General features: G+C 36.7%; 2 long non-coding RNA genes across 2 annotated transcripts in view; both read left to right on the plus strand.

The window, feature by feature from the left end:
- LOC146785648 (uncharacterized) overlaps positions 1 to 3,852 on the plus strand; it is a 33,336-nt gene extending 29,484 nt beyond the window's left edge. The window contains exons 58-65 of the long non-coding RNA XR_014970724.1: positions 155 to 275; positions 664 to 787; positions 1,176 to 1,296; positions 1,685 to 1,803; positions 2,192 to 2,315; positions 2,704 to 2,827; positions 3,216 to 3,339; positions 3,728 to 3,852. This is a non-coding gene — a long non-coding RNA (uncharacterized LOC146785648). The remainder of the gene's footprint in view (positions 1 to 154; positions 276 to 663; positions 788 to 1,175; positions 1,297 to 1,684; positions 1,804 to 2,191; positions 2,316 to 2,703; positions 2,828 to 3,215; positions 3,340 to 3,727) is intronic.
- Positions 3,853 to 4,241: 389 nt separating this feature from the next.
- LOC146785649 (uncharacterized) lies at positions 4,242 to 12,970 on the plus strand. Its single transcript, XR_014970731.1, has 18 exons — positions 4,242 to 4,360; positions 4,750 to 4,868; positions 5,257 to 5,380; positions 5,769 to 5,893; positions 6,283 to 6,401; positions 6,791 to 6,909; positions 7,298 to 7,421; positions 7,810 to 7,928; positions 8,317 to 8,437; positions 8,826 to 8,947; positions 9,336 to 9,456; positions 9,846 to 9,966; positions 10,355 to 10,478; positions 10,867 to 10,987; positions 11,376 to 11,499; positions 11,888 to 12,009; positions 12,398 to 12,518; positions 12,908 to 12,970. It is a non-coding gene; the product is annotated as an uncharacterized LOC146785649 (long non-coding RNA).
- Positions 12,971 to 17,886: the final 4,916 nt, after the last annotated feature.

Here is a 17,886-nt window from a genome sequence, read left to right on the forward strand (position 1 = left end):
TAAAAACTAAAATTGAGATTTGATTTTCTAAAGAGCTTTTGATTTTCACAATAAAAGACTCCATAGTAATTGATCTGTTTACCCTTTCTAAAAATCAAGATTTTTTTGTATTGCTTATAGAAAATGTGCTAACAGTGGACTTTTCCATCTGCAGATTATACTGAATGACCAGAGGTGGCAGTGTTTCACAACCGAGTTTCTCTGAATTGCCGAGACTGAAGAAACAAAAAAAAGGAAGTCTTCCGGCATACGGCATCATTTTACCAATATGCAAGGCAAGTAAAACTCACAATAATTCCTTTATGCATTAAAAAGACGCTCACAGCATCAGCATGTCCTCACTACCTTATAGTGGGAGACTGTGCCTGAACATAATTTCTGTCAAGATGAGAGTAATATGGATCACATTGTGTTGGTCATGATAGTTCATAAAAGCCTGGCTGCCTCCAACGCTACTAAAGCCTGCTTTATATCCTGGAACTAGCAATGTTGCAGAGAAGTATGTGAGGTTAAAAACTAAAATTGAGATTTGATTTTCTAATGAGCTTTTGATTTTCACAATAAAAGACTCCATAGTATTGATCTGTTTACCCTTTCTAAAAATCAAGATTTTTTGGTATTGCTTATAGAAAATGTGCTAACAGTGGACTTTTCCATCTACAGATTATACTGAATGACCAGAGGTGGCAGTGTTTCACAACCGAGTTTCTCTGAATTGCCGAGACTGAAGAACAAAAAAAAAAAAGGAAGTCTTCCGGCATACGGCATCATTTTACCAATATACAAGGCAAGTTTAACTCACAATAATTCCTTTATGCATTAAAAAGACGCTCACAGCATCAGCATGTCCTCACTACCTTACAGTGGGAGACTGTGCCTGAACATAATTTCTGTCAAGATGAAAGTAATATGGATCACATTGTGTTGGTCATGATAGTTCATAAAAGCCTGGCTGCCTCCAACGCTACTAAACCCTGCTTTATATCCTGGAACTAGCAATGTTGCAGAGAAGTATGTGAGGTTAAAAACTAAAATTGAGATTTGATTTTCTAAAGAGCTTTTGATTTTCACAATAAAAGACTCCATAGTATTGATCTGTTTACCCTTTCTAAAAATCAAGATTTTTTTGTATTGCTTATAGAAAAGGTGCTAACAGTGGACTTTTCCATCTACAGATTATACTGAATGACCAGAGGTGGCAGTGTTTCACAACCGAGTTTCTCTGAATTGCCGAGACTGAAGAAACAAAAAAAAGGAAGTCTTCCGGCATACGGCATCATTTTACCAATATGCAAGGCAAGTAAAACTCACAATAATTCCTTTATGCATTAAAAAGACGCTCACAGCATCAGTATGTCCTCACTACCTTATAGTTGGAGACTGTGCCTGAACATAATTTCTGTCAAGATGAGAGTAATATGGATCACATTGTGTTGGTCATGATAGTTCATAAAAGCCTGGCTGCCTCCAACGCTACTAAACCCTGCTTTATATCCTGGAACTAGCAATGTTGCAGAGAAGTATGTGAGGTTAAAAACTAAAATTGAGATTTGATTTTCTAAAGAGCTTTTGATTTTCACAATAAAAGACTCCATAGTATTGATCTGTTTACCCTTTCTAAAAATCACGATTTTTTTGTATTGCTTATAGAAAATGTGCTAACAGTGGACTTTTCCATCTGCAGATTATACTGAATGACCAGAGGTGGCAGTGTTTCACAACCTAGTTTCTCTGAATTGCCGAGACTGAAGAAAAAAAAAAGGAAGTCTTCCGGCATACGGCATCATTTTACCAATATGCAAGGCAAGTTTAACTCACAATAATTCCTTTATGCATTAAAAAGACGCTCACAGCATCAGTATGTCCTCACTACCTTATAGTTGGAGACTGTGCCTGAACATAATTTCTGTCAAGATGAGAGTAATATGGATCACATTGTGTTGGTCATGATAGTTCATAAAAGCCTGGCTGCCTCCAACGCTACTAAAGCCTGCTTTATATCCTGGAGCTAGCAATGTTGCAGAGAAGTATGTGAGGTTAAAAACTAAAATTGAGATTTGATTTTCTAATGAGCTGTTGATTTTCACAATAAAAGACTCCATAGTATTGATCTGTTTACCCTTTCTAAAAATCAAGATTTTTTTGTATTGCTTATAGAAAATGTGCTAACAGTGGACTTTTCCATCTACAGATTATACTGAATGACCAGAGGTGGCAGTGTTTCACAACCGAGTTTCTCTGAATTGCCGAGACTGAAGAACAAAAAAAAAAAAGGAAGTCTTCCGGCATACGGCATCATTTTACCAATATACAAGGCAAGTTTAACTCACAATAATTCCTTTATGCATTAAAAAGACGCTCACAGCATCAGCATGTCCTCACTACCTTATAGTGGGAGACTGTGCCTGAACATAATTTCTGTCAAGATGAGAGTAATATGGATCACATTGTGTTGGTCATGATAGTTCATAAAAGCCTGGCTGCCTCCAACGCTACTAAACCCTGCTTTATATCCTGGAACTAGCAATGTTGCAGAGAAGTATGTGAGGTTAAAAACTAAAATTGAGATTTGATTTTCTAAAGAGCTTTTGATTTTCACAATAAAAGACTCCATAGTATTGATCTGTTTACCCTTTCTAAAAATCAAGATTTTTTTGTATTGCTTATAGAAAATGTGCTAACAGTGGACTTTTCCATCTACAGATTATACTGAATGACCAGAGGTGGCAGTGTTTCACAACCGAGTTTCTCTGAATTGCCGAGACTGAAGAACAAAAAAAAAAAAGGAAGTCTTCCGGCATACGGCATCATTTTACCAATATACAAGGCAAGTTTAACTCACAATAATTCCTTTATGCATTAAAAAGACGCTCACAGCATCAGCATGTCCTCACTACCTTACAGTGGGAGACTGTGCCTGAACATAATTTCTGTCAAGATGAAAGTAATATGGATCACATTGTGTTGGTCATGATAGTTCATAAAAGCCTGGCTGCCTCCAACGCTACTAAAGCCTGCTTTATATCCTGGAGCTAGCAATGTTGCAGAGAAGTATGTGAGGTTAAAAACTAAAATTGAGATTTGATTTTCTAATGAGCTGTTGATTTTCACAATAAAAGACTCCATAGTATTGATCTGTTTACCCTTTCTAAAAATCAAGATTTTTTTGTATTGCTTATAGAAAATGTGCTAACAGTGGACTTTTCCATCTACAGATTATACTGAATGACCAGAGGTGGCAGTGTTTCACAACCGAGTTTCTCTGAATTGCCGAGACTGAAGAACAAAAAAAAAAAAGGAAGTCTTCCGGCATACGGCATCATTTTACCAATATACAAGGCAAGTTTAACTCACAATAATTCCTTTATGCATTAAAAAGACGCTCACAGCATCAGCATGTCCTCACTACCTTATAGTGGGAGACTGTGCCTGAACATAATTTCTGTCAAGATGAAAGTAATATGGATCACATTGTGTTGGTCATGATAGTTCATAAAAGCCTGGCTGCCTCCAACGCTACTAAAGCCTGCTTTATATCCTGGAACTAGCAATGTTCTAGAGAAGTATGTGAGGTTAAAAACTAAAATTGAGATTTGATTTTCTAATGAGCTGTTGATTTTCACAATAAAAGGCTCCATAGTATTGATCTGTTTACGCTTTCTAAAAATCAAGATTTTTTTGTATTGCTTATAGAAAATGTGCTAACAGTGGACTTTTCCATCTGCAGATTATACTGAATGACCAGAGGTGGCAGTGTTTCACAACCGAGTTTCTCTGAATTGCCGAGATTGAAGAACAAAAAAACAAAAAGGAAGTCTTCCGGCATACGGCATCATTTTACCAATATGCAAGGCAAGTAAAACTCACAATAATTCCTTTATGCATTAAAAAGACGCTCACAGCATCAGCATGTCCTCACTACCTTATAGTGGGAGACTGTGCCTGAACATAATTTCTGTCAAGATGAAAGTAATATGGATCACATTGTGTTGGTCATGATAGTTCATAAAAGCCTGGCTGCCTCCAACGCTACTAAAGCCTGCTTTATATCCTGGAGCTAGCAATGTTGCAGAGAAGTATGTGAGGTTAAAAACTAAAATTGAGATTTGATTTTCTAATGAGCTGTTGATTTTCACAATAAAAGACTCCATAGTATTGATCTGTTTACCCTTTCTAAAAATCAAGATTTTTTTTGTATTGCTTATAGAAAATGTGCTAACAGTGGACTTTTCCATCTACAGATTATACTGAATGACCAGAGGTGGCAGTGTTTCACAACCGAGTTTCTCTGAATTGCCGAGACTGAAGAAAAAAAAAAGGAAGTCTTCCGGCATACGGGATCATTTTACCAATTTATAAGGCAAGTAAAACTCACAATAATTCCTTTATGCATTAAAAAGACGCTCACAGCATCAGCATGTCCTCACTACCTTACAGTGGGAGACTGTGCCTGAACATAATTTCTATCAAGATGAAAGTAATATGGATCACATTGTGTTGGTCATGATAGTTCATAAAAGCCTGGCTGCCTCCAACGCTACTAAAGCCTGCTTTATATCCTGGAGCTAGCAATGTTGCAGAGAAGTATGTGAGGTTAAAAACTAAAATTGAGATTTGATTTTCTAATGAGCTGTTGATTTTCACAATAAAAGACTCCATAGTATTGATCTGTTTACCCTTTCTAAAAATCAAGATTTTTTTTGTATTGCTTATAGAAAATGTGCTAACAGTGGACTTTTCCATCTACAGATTATACTGAATGACCAGAGGTGGCAGTGTTTCACAACCGAGTTTCTCTGAATTGCCGAGACTGAAGAAAAAAAAAAGGAAGTCTTCCGGCATACGGGATCATTTTACCAATTTATAAGGCAAGTAAAACTCACAATAATTCCTTTATGCATTAAAAAGACGCTCACAGCATCAGCATGTCCTCACTACCTTACAGTGGGAGACTGTGCCTGAACATAATTTCTATCAAGATGAAAGTAATATGGATCACATTGTGTTGGTCATTATAGTTCATAAAAGCCTGGCTGCCTCCAACGCTACTAAAGCCTGCTTTATATCCTGGAGCTAGCAATGTTGCAGAGAAGTATGTGAGGTTTAAAACTAAAATTGACATTTGATTTTCTAATGAGCTGTTGATTTTCACAATAAAAGACTCCATAGTATTGATCTGTTTACCCTTTCTAAAAATCAAGATTTTTTTGTATTGCTTATAGAAAATGTGCTAACAGTGGACTTTTCCATCTACAGATTATACTGAATGACCAGAGGTGGCAGTGTTTCACAACCGAGTTTCTCTGAATTGCCGAGACTGAAGAACAAAAAAAAAAAAGGAAGTCTTCCGGCATACGGCATCATTTTACCAATATACAAGGCAAGTTTAACTCACAATAATTCCTTTATGCATTAAAAAGACGCTCACAGCATCAGCATGTCCTCACTACCTTATAGTGGGAGACTGTGCCTGAACATAATTTTTGTCAAGATGAGAGTAATATGGATCACATTGTGTTGGTCATGATAGTTCATAAAAGCCTGGCTGCCTCCAACGCTACTAAAGCCTGCTTTATATCCTGGAACTAGCAATGTTGCAGAGAAGTATGTGAGGTTAAAAACTAAAATTGAGATTTGATTTTCTAATGAGCTGTTGATTTTCACAATAAAAGGCTCCATAGTATTGATCTGTTTACGCTTTCTAAAAATCAAGATTTTTTTGTATTGCTTATAGAAAATGTGCTAACAGTGGACTTTTCCATCTGCAGATTATACTGAATGACCAGAGGTGGCAGTGTTTCACAACCGAGTTTCTCTGAATTGCCGAGATTGAAGAACAAAAAAACAAAAAGGAAGTCTTCCGGCATACGGCATCATTTTACCAATATGCAAGGCAAGTAAAACTCACAATAATTCCTTTATGCATTAAAAAGACGCTCACAGCATCAGCATGTCCTCACTACCTTATAGTGGGAGACTGTGCCTGAACATAATTTCTGTCAAGATGAAAGTAATATGGATCACATTGTGTTGGTCATGATAGTTCATAAAAGCCTGGCTGCCTCCAACGCTACTAAAGCCTGCTTTATATCCTGGAGCTAGCAATGTTGCAGAGAAGTATGTGAGGTTAAAAACTAAAATTGAGATTTGATTTTCTAATGAGCTGTTGATTTTCACAATAAAAGACTCCATAGTATTGATCTGTTTACCCTTTCTAAAAATCAAGATTTTTTTTGTATTGCTTATAGAAAATGTGCTAACAGTGGACTTTTCCATCTACAGATTATACTGAATGACCAGAGGTGGCAGTGTTTCACAACCGAGTTTCTCTGAATTGCCGAGACTGAAGAAAAAAAAAAGGAAGTCTTCCGGCATACGGGATCATTTTACCAATTTATAAGGCAAGTAAAACTCACAATAATTCCTTTATGCATTAAAAAGACGCTCACAGCATCAGCATGTCCTCACTACCTTACAGTGGGAGACTGTGCCTGAACATAATTTCTATCAAGATGAAAGTAATATGGATCACATTGTGTTGGTCATGATAGTTCATAAAAGCCTGGCTGCCTCCAACGCTACTAAAGCCTGCTTTATATCCTGGAGCTAGCAATGTTGCAGAGAAGTATGTGAGGTTAAAAACTAAAATTGAGATTTGATTTTCTAATGAGCTGTTGATTTTCACAATAAAAGACTCCATAGTATTGATCTGTTTACCCTTTCTAAAAATCAAGATTTTTTTTGTATTGCTTATAGAAAATGTGCTAACAGTGGACTTTTCCATCTACAGATTATACTGAATGACCAGAGGTGGCAGTGTTTCACAACCGAGTTTCTCTGAATTGCCGAGACTGAAGAAAAAAAAAAGGAAGTCTTCCGGCATACGGGATCATTTTACCAATTTATAAGGCAAGTAAAACTCACAATAATTCCTTTATGCATTAAAAAGACGCTCACAGCATCAGCATGTCCTCACTACCTTACAGTGGGAGACTGTGCCTGAACATAATTTCTATCAAGATGAAAGTAATATGGATCACATTGTGTTGGTCATTATAGTTCATAAAAGCCTGGCTGCCTCCAACGCTACTAAAGCCTGCTTTATATCCTGGAGCTAGCAATGTTGCAGAGAAGTATGTGAGGTTTAAAACTAAAATTGACATTTGATTTTCTAATGAGCTGTTGATTTTCACAATAAAAGACTCCATAGTATTGATCTGTTTACCCTTTCTAAAAATCAAGATTTTTTTGTATTGCTTATAGAAAATGTGCTAACAGTGGACTTTTCCATCTACAGATTATACTGAATGACCAGAGGTGGCAGTGTTTCACAACCGAGTTTCTCTGAATTGCCGAGACTGAAGAACAAAAAAAAAAAAGGAAGTCTTCCGGCATACGGCATCATTTTACCAATATACAAGGCAAGTTTAACTCACAATAATTCCTTTATGCATTAAAAAGACGCTCACAGCATCAGCATGTCCTCACTACCTTATAGTGGGAGACTGTGCCTGAACATAATTTTTGTCAAGATGAGAGTAATATGGATCACATTGTGTTGGTCATGATAGTTCATAAAAGCCTGGCTGCCTCCAACGCTACTAAAGCCTGCTTTATATCCTGGAACTAGCAATGTTGCAGAGAAGTATGTGAGGTTAAAAACTAAAATTGAGATTTGATTTTCTAATGAGCTTTTGATTTTCACAATAAAAGACTCCATAGTATTGATCTGTTTACCCTTTCTAAAAATCAAGATTTTTTTGTATTGCTTATAGAAAATGTGCTAACAGTGGACTTTTCCATCTGCAGATTATACTGAATGACCAGAGGTGGCAGTGTTTCACAACCGAGTTTCTCTGAATTGCCGAGATTGAAGAACAAAAAAAGGAAGTCTTCCGGCATACGGCATCATTTTACCAATATGCAAGGCAAGTTTAACTCACAATAATTCCTTTATGCATTAAAAAGACGCTCACAGCATCAGCATGTCCTCACTACCTTATAGTGGGAGACTGTGCCTGAACATAATTTCTGTCAAGATGAGAGTAATATGGATCACATTGTGTTGGTCATGATAGTTCATAAAAGCCTGGCTGCCTCCAACGCTACTAAAGCCTGCTTTATATCCTGGAACTAGCAATGTTGCAGAGAAGTATGTGAGGTTAAAAACTAAAATTGAGATTTGATTTTCTAATGAGCTTTTGATTTTCACAATAAAAGACTCCATAGTATTGATCTGTTTACCCTTTCTAAAAATCAAGATTTTTTTGTATTGCTTATAGAAAATGTGCTAACAGTGGACTTTTCCATCTACAGATTATACTGAATGACCAGAGGTGGCAGTGTTTCACAACCGAGTTTCTCTGAATTGCCGAGACTGAAGAAACAAAAAAAAGGAAGTCTTCCGGCATACGGCATCATTTTACCAATATGCAAGGCAAGTAAAACTCACAATAATTCCTTTATGCATTAAAAAGACGCTCACAGCATCAGCATGTCCTCACTACCTTATAGTGGGAGACTGTGCCTGAACATAATTTCTGTCAAGATGAAAGTAATATGGATCACATTGTGTTGGTCATGATAGTTCATAAAAGTCTGGCTGCCTCCAACGCTACTAAAGCCTGCTTTATATCCTGGAACTAGCAATGTTGCAGAGAAGTATGTGAGGTTAAAAACTAAAATTGAGATTTGATTTTCTAAAGAGATTTTGATTTTCACAATAAAAGACTCCATAGTATTGATCTGTTTACCCTTTCTAAAAATCACGATTTTTTTGTATTGCTTATAGAAAATGTGCTAACAGTGGACTTTTCCATCTGCAGATTATACTGAATGACCAGAGGTGGCAGTGTTTCACAACCGAGTTTCTCTGAATTGCCGAGACTGAAGAAAAAAAAAAAAAGGAAGTCTTCCGGCATACGGCATCATTTTACCAATATGCAAGGCAAGTAAAACTCACAATAATTCCTTTATGCATTAAAAAGACGCTCACAGCATCAGCATGTCCTCACTACCTTATAGTGGGAGACTGTGCCTGAACATAATTTCTGTCAAGATGAGAGTAATATGGATCACATTGTGTTGGTCATGATAGTTCATAAAAGCCTGGCTGCCTCCAACGCTACTAAAGCCTGCTTTATATCCTGGAGCTAGCAATGTTGCAGAGAAGTATGTGAGGTTAAAAACTAAAATTGAGATTTGATTTTCTAATGAGCTGTTGATTTTCACAATAAAAGACTCCATAGTATTGATCTGTTTACCCTTTCTAAAAATCAAGATTTTTTTGTATTGCTTATAGAAAATGTGCTAACAGTGGACTTTTCCATCTACAGATTATACTGAATGACCAGAGGTGGCAGTGTTTCACAACCGAGTTTCTCTGAATTGCCGAGACTGAAGAAACAAAAAAAAGGAAGTCTTCCGGCATACGGCATCATTTTACCAATATGCAAGGCAAGTAAAACTCACAATAATTCCTTTATGCATTAAAAAGACGCTCACAGCATCAGCATGTCCTCACTACCTTATAGTGGGAGACTGTGCCTGAACATAATTTCTGTCAAGATGAGAGTAATATGGATCACATTGTGTTGGTCATGATAGTTCATAAAAGCCTGGCTGCCTCCAACGCTACTAAACCCTGCTTTATATCCTGGAACTAGCAATGTTGCAGAGAAGTATGTGAGGTTAAAAACTAAAATTGAGATTTGATTTTCTAAAGAGCTTTTGATTTTCACAATAAAAGACTCCATAGTATTGATCTGTTTACCCTTTCTAAAAATCAAGATTTTTTTTGTATTGCTTATAGAAAATGTGCTAACAGTGGACTTTTCCATCTACAGATTATACTGAATGACCAGAGGTGGCAGTGTTTCACAACCGAGTTTCTCTGAATTGCCGAGACTAAAGAAACAAAAAAAAGGAAGTCTTCCGGCATACGGCATCATTTTACCAATATACAAGGCAAGTTTAACTCACAATAATTCCTTTATGCATTAAAAAGACGCTCACAGCATCAGCATGTCCTCACTACCTTATAGTGGGAGACTGTGCCTGAACATAATTTCTGTCAAGATGAGAGTAATATGGATCACATTGTGTTGGTCATGATAGTTCATAAAAGCCTGGCTGCCTCCAACGCTACTAAAGCCTGCTTTATATCCTGGAACTAGCAATGTTGCAGAGAAGTATGTGAGGTTAAAAACTAAAATTGAGATTTGATTTTCTAAAGAGCTTTTGATTTTCACAATAAAAGACTCCATAGTATTGATCTGTTTACCCTTTCTAAAAATCACGATTTTTTTGTATTGCTTATAGAAAATGTGCTAACAGTGGACTTTTCCATCTGCAGATTATACTGAATGACCAGAGGTGGCAGTGTTTCACAACCGAGTTTCTCTGAATTGCCGAGACTGAAGAACAAAAAAAAAAAAGGAAGTCTTCCGGCATACGGCATCATTTTACCAATATACAAGGCAAGTTTAACTCACAATAATTCCTTTATGCATTAAAAAGACGCTCACAGCATCAGCATGTCCTCACTACCTTACAGTGGGAGACTGTGCCTGAACATAATTTCTGTCAAGATGAAAGTAATATGGATCACATTGTGTTGGTCATGATAGTTCATAAAAGCCTGGCTGCCTCCAACGCTACTAAACCCTGCTTTATATCCTGGAACTAGCAATGTTGCAGAGAAGTATGTGAGGTTAAAAACTAAAATTGAGATTTGATTTTCTAAAGAGCTTTTGATTTTCACAATAAAAGACTCCATAGTATTGATCTGTTTACCCTTTCTAAAAATCAAGATTTTTTTGTATTGCTTATAGAAAAGGTGCTAACAGTGGACTTTTCCATCTACAGATTATACTGAATGACCAGAGGTGGCAGTGTTTCACAACCGAGTTTCTCTGAATTGCCGAGACTGAAGAAACAAAAAAAAGGAAGTCTTCCGGCATACGGCATCATTTTACCAATATGCAAGGCAAGTAAAACTCACAATAATTCCTTTATGCATTAAAAAGACGCTCACAGCATCAGTATGTCCTCACTACCTTATAGTTGGAGACTGTGCCTGAACATAATTTCTGTCAAGATGAGAGTAATATGGATCACATTGTGTTGGTCATGATAGTTCATAAAAGCCTGGCTGCCTCCAACGCTACTAAAGCCTGCTTTATATCCTGGAACTAGCAATGTTGCAGAGAAGTATGTGAGGTTAAAAACTAAAATTGAGATTTGATTTTCTAATGAGCTTTTGATTTTCACAATAAAAGACTCCATAGTATTGATCTGTTTACCCTTTCTAAAAATCAAGATTTTTTGGTATTGCTTATAGAAAATGTGCTAACAGTGGACTTTTCCATCTACAGATTATACTGAATGACCAGAGGTGGCAGTGTTTCACAACCGAGTTTCTCTGAATTGCCGAGACTGAAGAACAAAAAAAAAAAAGGAAGTCTTCCGGCATACGGCATCATTTTACCAATATACAAGGCAAGTTTAACTCACAATAATTCCTTTATGCATTAAAAAGACGCTCACAGCATCAGCATGTCCTCACTACCTTACAGTGGGAGACTGTGCCTGAACATAATTTCTGTCAAGATGAAAGTAATATGGATCACATTGTGTTGGTCATGATAGTTCATAAAAGCCTGGCTGCCTCCAACGCTACTAAAGCCTGCTTTATATCCTGGAGCTAGCAATGTTGCAGAGAAGTATGTGAGGTTAAAAACTAAAATTGAGATTTGATTTTCTAATGAGCTTTTGATTTTCACAATAAAAGACTCCATAGTATTGATCTGTTTACCCTTTCTAAAAATCAAGATTTTTTTGTATTGCTTATAGAAAATGTGCTAACAGTGGACTTTTCCATCTGCAGATTATACTGAATGACCAGAGGTGGCAGTGTTTCACAACCGAGTTTCTCTGAATTGCCGAGACTGAAGAAAAAAAAAAAAAGGAAGTCTTCCGGCATACGGCATCATTTTACCAATATGCAAGGCAAGTAAAACTCACAATAATTCCTTTATGCATTAAAAAGACGCTCACAGCATCAGCATGTCCTCACTACCTTATAGTGGGAGACTGTGCCTGAACATAATTTCTGTCAAGATGAGAGTAATATGGATCACATTGTGTTGGTCATGATAGTTCATAAAAGCCTGGCTGCCTCCAACGCTACTAAAGCCTGCTTTATATCCTGGAGCTAGCAATGTTGCAGAGAAGTATGTGAGGTTAAAAACTAAAATTGAGATTTGATTTTCTAATGAGCTGTTGATTTTCACAATAAAAGACTCCATAGTATTGATCTGATTACCCTTTCTAAAAATCAAGATTTTTTTGTATTGCTTATAGAAAATGTGCTAACAGTGGACTTTTCCATCTACAGATTATACTGAATGACCAGAGGTGGCAGTGTTTCACAACCGAGTTTCTCTGAATTGCCGAGACTGAAGAAACAAAAAAAAGGAAGTCTTCCGGCATACGGCATCATTTTACCAATATGCAAGGCAAGTAAAACTCACAATAATTTCTTTATGCATTAAAAAGACGCTCACAGCATCAGCATGTCCTCACTACCTTATAGTGGGAGACTGTGCCTGAACATAATTTCTGTCAAGATGAGAGTAATATGGATCACATTGTGTTGGTCATGATAGTTCATAAAAGCCTGGCTGCCTCCAACGCTACTAAACCCTGCTTTATATCCTGGAACTAGCAATGTTGCAGAGAAGTATGTGAGGTTAAAAACTAAAATTGAGATTTGATTTTCTAAAGAGCTTTTGATTTTCACAATAAAAGACTCCATAGTAATTGATCTGTTTACCCTTTCTAAAAATCAAGATTTTTTTGTATTGCTTATAGAAAATGTGCTAACAGTGGACTTTTCCATCTGCAGATTATACTGAATGACCAGAGGTGGCAGTGTTTCACAACCGAGTTTCTCTGAATTGCCGAGACTGAAGAAACAAAAAAAAGGAAGTCTTCCGGCATACGGCATCATTTTACCAATATGCAAGGCAAGTAAAACTCACAATAATTCCTTTATGCATTAAAAAGACGCTCACAGCATCAGCATGTCCTCACTACCTTATAGTGGGAGACTGTGCCTGAACATAATTTCTGTCAAGATGAGAGTAATATGGATCACATTGTGTTGGTCATGATAGTTCATAAAAGCCTGGCTGCCTCCAACGCTACTAAAGCCTGCTTTATATCCTGGAACTAGCAATGTTGCAGAGAAGTATGTGAGGTTAAAAACTAAAATTGAGATTTGATTTTCTAATGAGCTTTTGATTTTCACAATAAAAGACTCCATAGTATTGATCTGTTTACCCTTTCTAAAAATCAAGATTTTTTGGTATTGCTTATAGAAAATGTGCTAACAGTGGACTTTTCCATCTACAGATTATACTGAATGACCAGAGGTGGCAGTGTTTCACAACCGAGTTTCTCTGAATTGCCGAGACTGAAGAACAAAAAAAAAAAAGGAAGTCTTCCGGCATACGGCATCATTTTACCAATATACAAGGCAAGTTTAACTCACAATAATTCCTTTATGCATTAAAAAGACGCTCACAGCATCAGCATGTCCTCACTACCTTACAGTGGGAGACTGTGCCTGAACATAATTTCTGTCAAGATGAAAGTAATATGGATCACATTGTGTTGGTCATGATAGTTCATAAAAGCCTGGCTGCCTCCAACGCTACTAAACCCTGCTTTATATCCTGGAACTAGCAATGTTGCAGAGAAGTATGTGAGGTTAAAAACTAAAATTGAGATTTGATTTTCTAAAGAGCTTTTGATTTTCACAATAAAAGACTCCATAGTATTGATCTGTTTACCCTTTCTAAAAATCAAGATTTTTTTGTATTGCTTATAGAAAAGGTGCTAACAGTGGACTTTTCCATCTACAGATTATACTGAATGACCAGAGGTGGCAGTGTTTCACAACCGAGTTTCTCTGAATTGCCGAGACTGAAGAAACAAAAAAAAGGAAGTCTTCCGGCATACGGCATCATTTTACCAATATGCAAGGCAAGTAAAACTCACAATAATTCCTTTATGCATTAAAAAGACGCTCACAGCATCAGTATGTCCTCACTACCTTATAGTTGGAGACTGTGCCTGAACATAATTTCTGTCAAGATGAGAGTAATATGGATCACATTGTGTTGGTCATGATAGTTCATAAAAGCCTGGCTGCCTCCAACGCTACTAAAGCCTGCTTTATATCCTGGAACTAGCAATGTTGCAGAGAAGTATGTGAGGTTAAAAACTAAAATTGAGATTTGATTTTCTAATGAGCTTTTGATTTTCACAATAAAAGACTCCATAGTATTGATCTGTTTACCCTTTCTAAAAATCAAGATTTTTTGGTATTGCTTATAGAAAATGTGCTAACAGTGGACTTTTCCATCTGCAGATTATACTGAATGACCAGAGGTGGCAGTGTTTCACAACCGAGTTTCTCTGAATTGCCGAGACTGAAGAAACAAAAAAAAGGAAGTCTTCCGGCATACGGCATCATTTTACCAATATGCAAGGCAAGTAAAACTCACAATAATTCCTTTATGCATTAAAAAGACGCTCACAGCATCAGCTTGTCCTCACTACCTTATAGTGGGAGACTGTGCCTGAACATAATTTCTGTCAAGATGAAAGTAATATGGATCACATTGTGTTGGTCATGATAGTTCATAAAAGCCTGGCTGCCTCCAACGCTACTAAAGCCTGCTTTATATCCTGGAACTAGCAATGTTGCAGAGAAGTATGTGAGGTTAAAAACTAAAATTGAGATTTGATTTTCTAATGAGCTGTTGATTTTCACAATAAAAGACTCCATAGTATTGATCTGTTTACCCTTTCTAAAAATCAAAATTTTTTTTGTATTGCTTATAGAAAATGTGCTAACAGTGGACTTTTCCATCTACAGATTATACTGAATGACCAGAGGTGGCAGTGTTTCACAACCGAGTTTCTCTGAATTGCCGAGACTAAAGAAAAAAAAAAAAAAAAGGAAGTCTTCCGGCATACGGCATCATTTTACCAATATGCAAGGCAAGTAAAACTCACAATAATTCCTTTATGCATTAAAAAGACGCTCACAGCATCAGCATGTCCTCACTACCTTATAGTGGGAGACTGTGCCTGAACATAATTTCTGTCAAGATGAGAGTAATATGGATCACATTGTGTTGGTCATTATAATTCATAAAAGCCTGGCTGCCTCCAACGCTACTAAAGCCTGCTTTATATCCTGGAGCTAGCAATGTTGCAGAGAAGTATGTGAGGTTAAAAACTAAAATTGACATTTGATTTTCTAATGAGCTGTTGATTTTCACAATAAAAGACTCCATAGTATTGATCTGTTTACCCTTTCTAAAAATCAAGATTTTTTTTGTATTGCTTATAGAAAATGTGCTAACAGTGGACTTTTCCATCTACATATTATACTGAATGACCAGAGGTGGCAGTGTTTCACAACCGAGTTTCTCTGAATTGCCGAGACTGAAGAAAAAAAAAAGGAAGTCTTCCGGCATACGGGATCATTTTACCAATTTATAAGGCAAGTAAAACTCACAATAATTCCTTTATGCATTAAAAAGACGCTCACAGCATCAGCATGTCCTCACTACCTTACAGTGGGAGACTGTGCCTGAACATAATTTCTATCAAGATGAAAGTAATATGGATCACATTGTGTTGGTCATTATAGTTCATAAAAGCCTGGCTGCCTCCAACGCTACTAAAGCCTGCTTTATATCCTGGAGCTAGCAATGTTGCAGAGAAGTATGTGAGGTTTAAAACTAAAATTGACATTTGATTTTCTAATGAGCTGTTGATTTTCACAATAAAAGACTCCATAGTATTGATCTGTTTACCCTTTCTAAAAATCAAGATTTTTTTGTATTGCTTATAGAAAATGTGCTAACAGTGGACTTTTCCATCTACAGATTATACTGAATGACCAGAGGTGGCAGTGTTTCACAACCGAGTTTCTCTGAATTGCCGAGACTGAAGAAACAAAAAAAAGGAAGTCTTCCGGCATACGGCATCATTTTACCAATATGCAAGGCAAGTTTAACTCACACTAATTCCTTTATGCATTAAAAAGACGCTCACAGCATCAGTATGTCCTCACTACCTTATAGTTGGAGACTGTGCCTGAACATAATTTCTGTCAAGATGAGAGTAATATGGATCACATTGTGTTGGTCATGATAGTTCATAAAAGCCTGGCTGCCTCCAACGCTACTAAAGCCTGCTTTATATCCTGGAGCTAGCAATGTTGCAGAGAAGTATGTGAGGTTTAAAACTAAAATTGACATTTGATTTTCTAATGAGCTGTTGATTTTCACAATAAAAGACTCCATAGTATTGATCTGTTTACCCTTTCTAAAAATCAAGATTTTTTTGTATTGCTTATAGAAAATGTGCTAACAGTGGACTTTTCCATCTACAGATTATACTGAATGACCAGAGGTGGCAGTGTTTCACAACCGAGTTTCTCTGAATTGCCGAGACTGAAGAACAAAAAAAAAAAAGGAAGTCTTCCGGCATACGGCATCATTTTACCAATATACAAGGCAAGTTTAACTCACAATAATTCCTTTATGCATTAAAAAGACGCTCACAGCATCAGCATGTCCTCACTACCTTACAGTGGGAGACTGTGCCTGAACATAATTTCTGTCAAGATGAAAGTAATATGGATCACATTGTGTTGGTCATGATAGTTCATAAAAGCCTGGCTGCCTCCAACGCTACTAAAGCCTGCTTTATATCCTGGAGCTAGCAATGTTGCAGAGAAGTATGTGAGGTTAAAAACTAAAATTGAGATTTGATTTTCTAATGAGCTTTTGATTTTCACAATAAAAGACTCCATAGTATTGATCTGTTTACCCTTTCTAAAAATCAAGATTTTTTTGTATTGCTTATAGAAAATGTGCTAACAGTGGACTTTTCCATCTACAGATTATACTGAATGACCAGAGGTGGCAGTGTTTCACAACCGAGTTTCTCTGAATTGCCGAGACTGAAGAACAAAAAAAAAAAAGGAAGTCTTCCGGCATACGGCATCATTTTACCAATATACAAGGCAAGTTTAACTCACAATAATTCCTTTATGCATTAAAAAGACGCTCACAGCATCAGCATGTCCTCACTACCTTATAGTGGGAGACTGTGCCTGAACATAATTTCTGTCAAGATGAAAGTAATATGGATCACATTGTGTTGGTCATGATAGTTCATAAAAGCCTGGCTGCCTCCAACGCTACTAAAGCCTGCTTTATATCCTGGAACTAGCAATGTTGCAGAGAAGTATGTGAGGTTAAAAACTAAAATTGAGATTTGATTTTCTAAAGAGCTTTTGATTTTCACAATAAAAGACTCCATAGTATTGATCTGTTTACCCTTTCTAAAAATCAAGATTTTTTTGTATTGCTTATAGAAAATGTGCTAACAGTGGACTTTTCCATCTGCAGATTATACTGAATGACCAGAGGTGGCAGTGTTTCACAACCGAGTTTCTCTGAATTGCCGAGACTGAAGAAACAAAAAAAAGGAAGTCTTCCGGCATACGGCATCATTTTACCAATATGCAAGGCAAGTAAAACTCACAATAATTCCTTTATGCATTAAAAAGACGCTCACAGCATCAGCATGTCCTCACTACCTTATAGTGGGAGACTGTGCCTGAACATAATTTCTGTCAAGATGAAAGTAATATGGATCACATTGTGTTGGTCATGATAGTTCATAAAAGCCTGGCTGCCTCCAACGCTACTAAAGCCTGCTTTATATCCTGGAACTAGCAATGTTGCAGAGAAGTATGTGAGGTTAAAAACTAAAATTGAGATTTGATTTTCT

This window comes from Triturus cristatus, chromosome 11 (genome assembly GCF_964204655.1).
Source record: "Triturus cristatus chromosome 11, aTriCri1.1, whole genome shotgun sequence".
NCBI classification, from domain to species: Eukaryota; Metazoa; Chordata; class Amphibia; order Caudata; family Salamandridae; genus Triturus; species Triturus cristatus.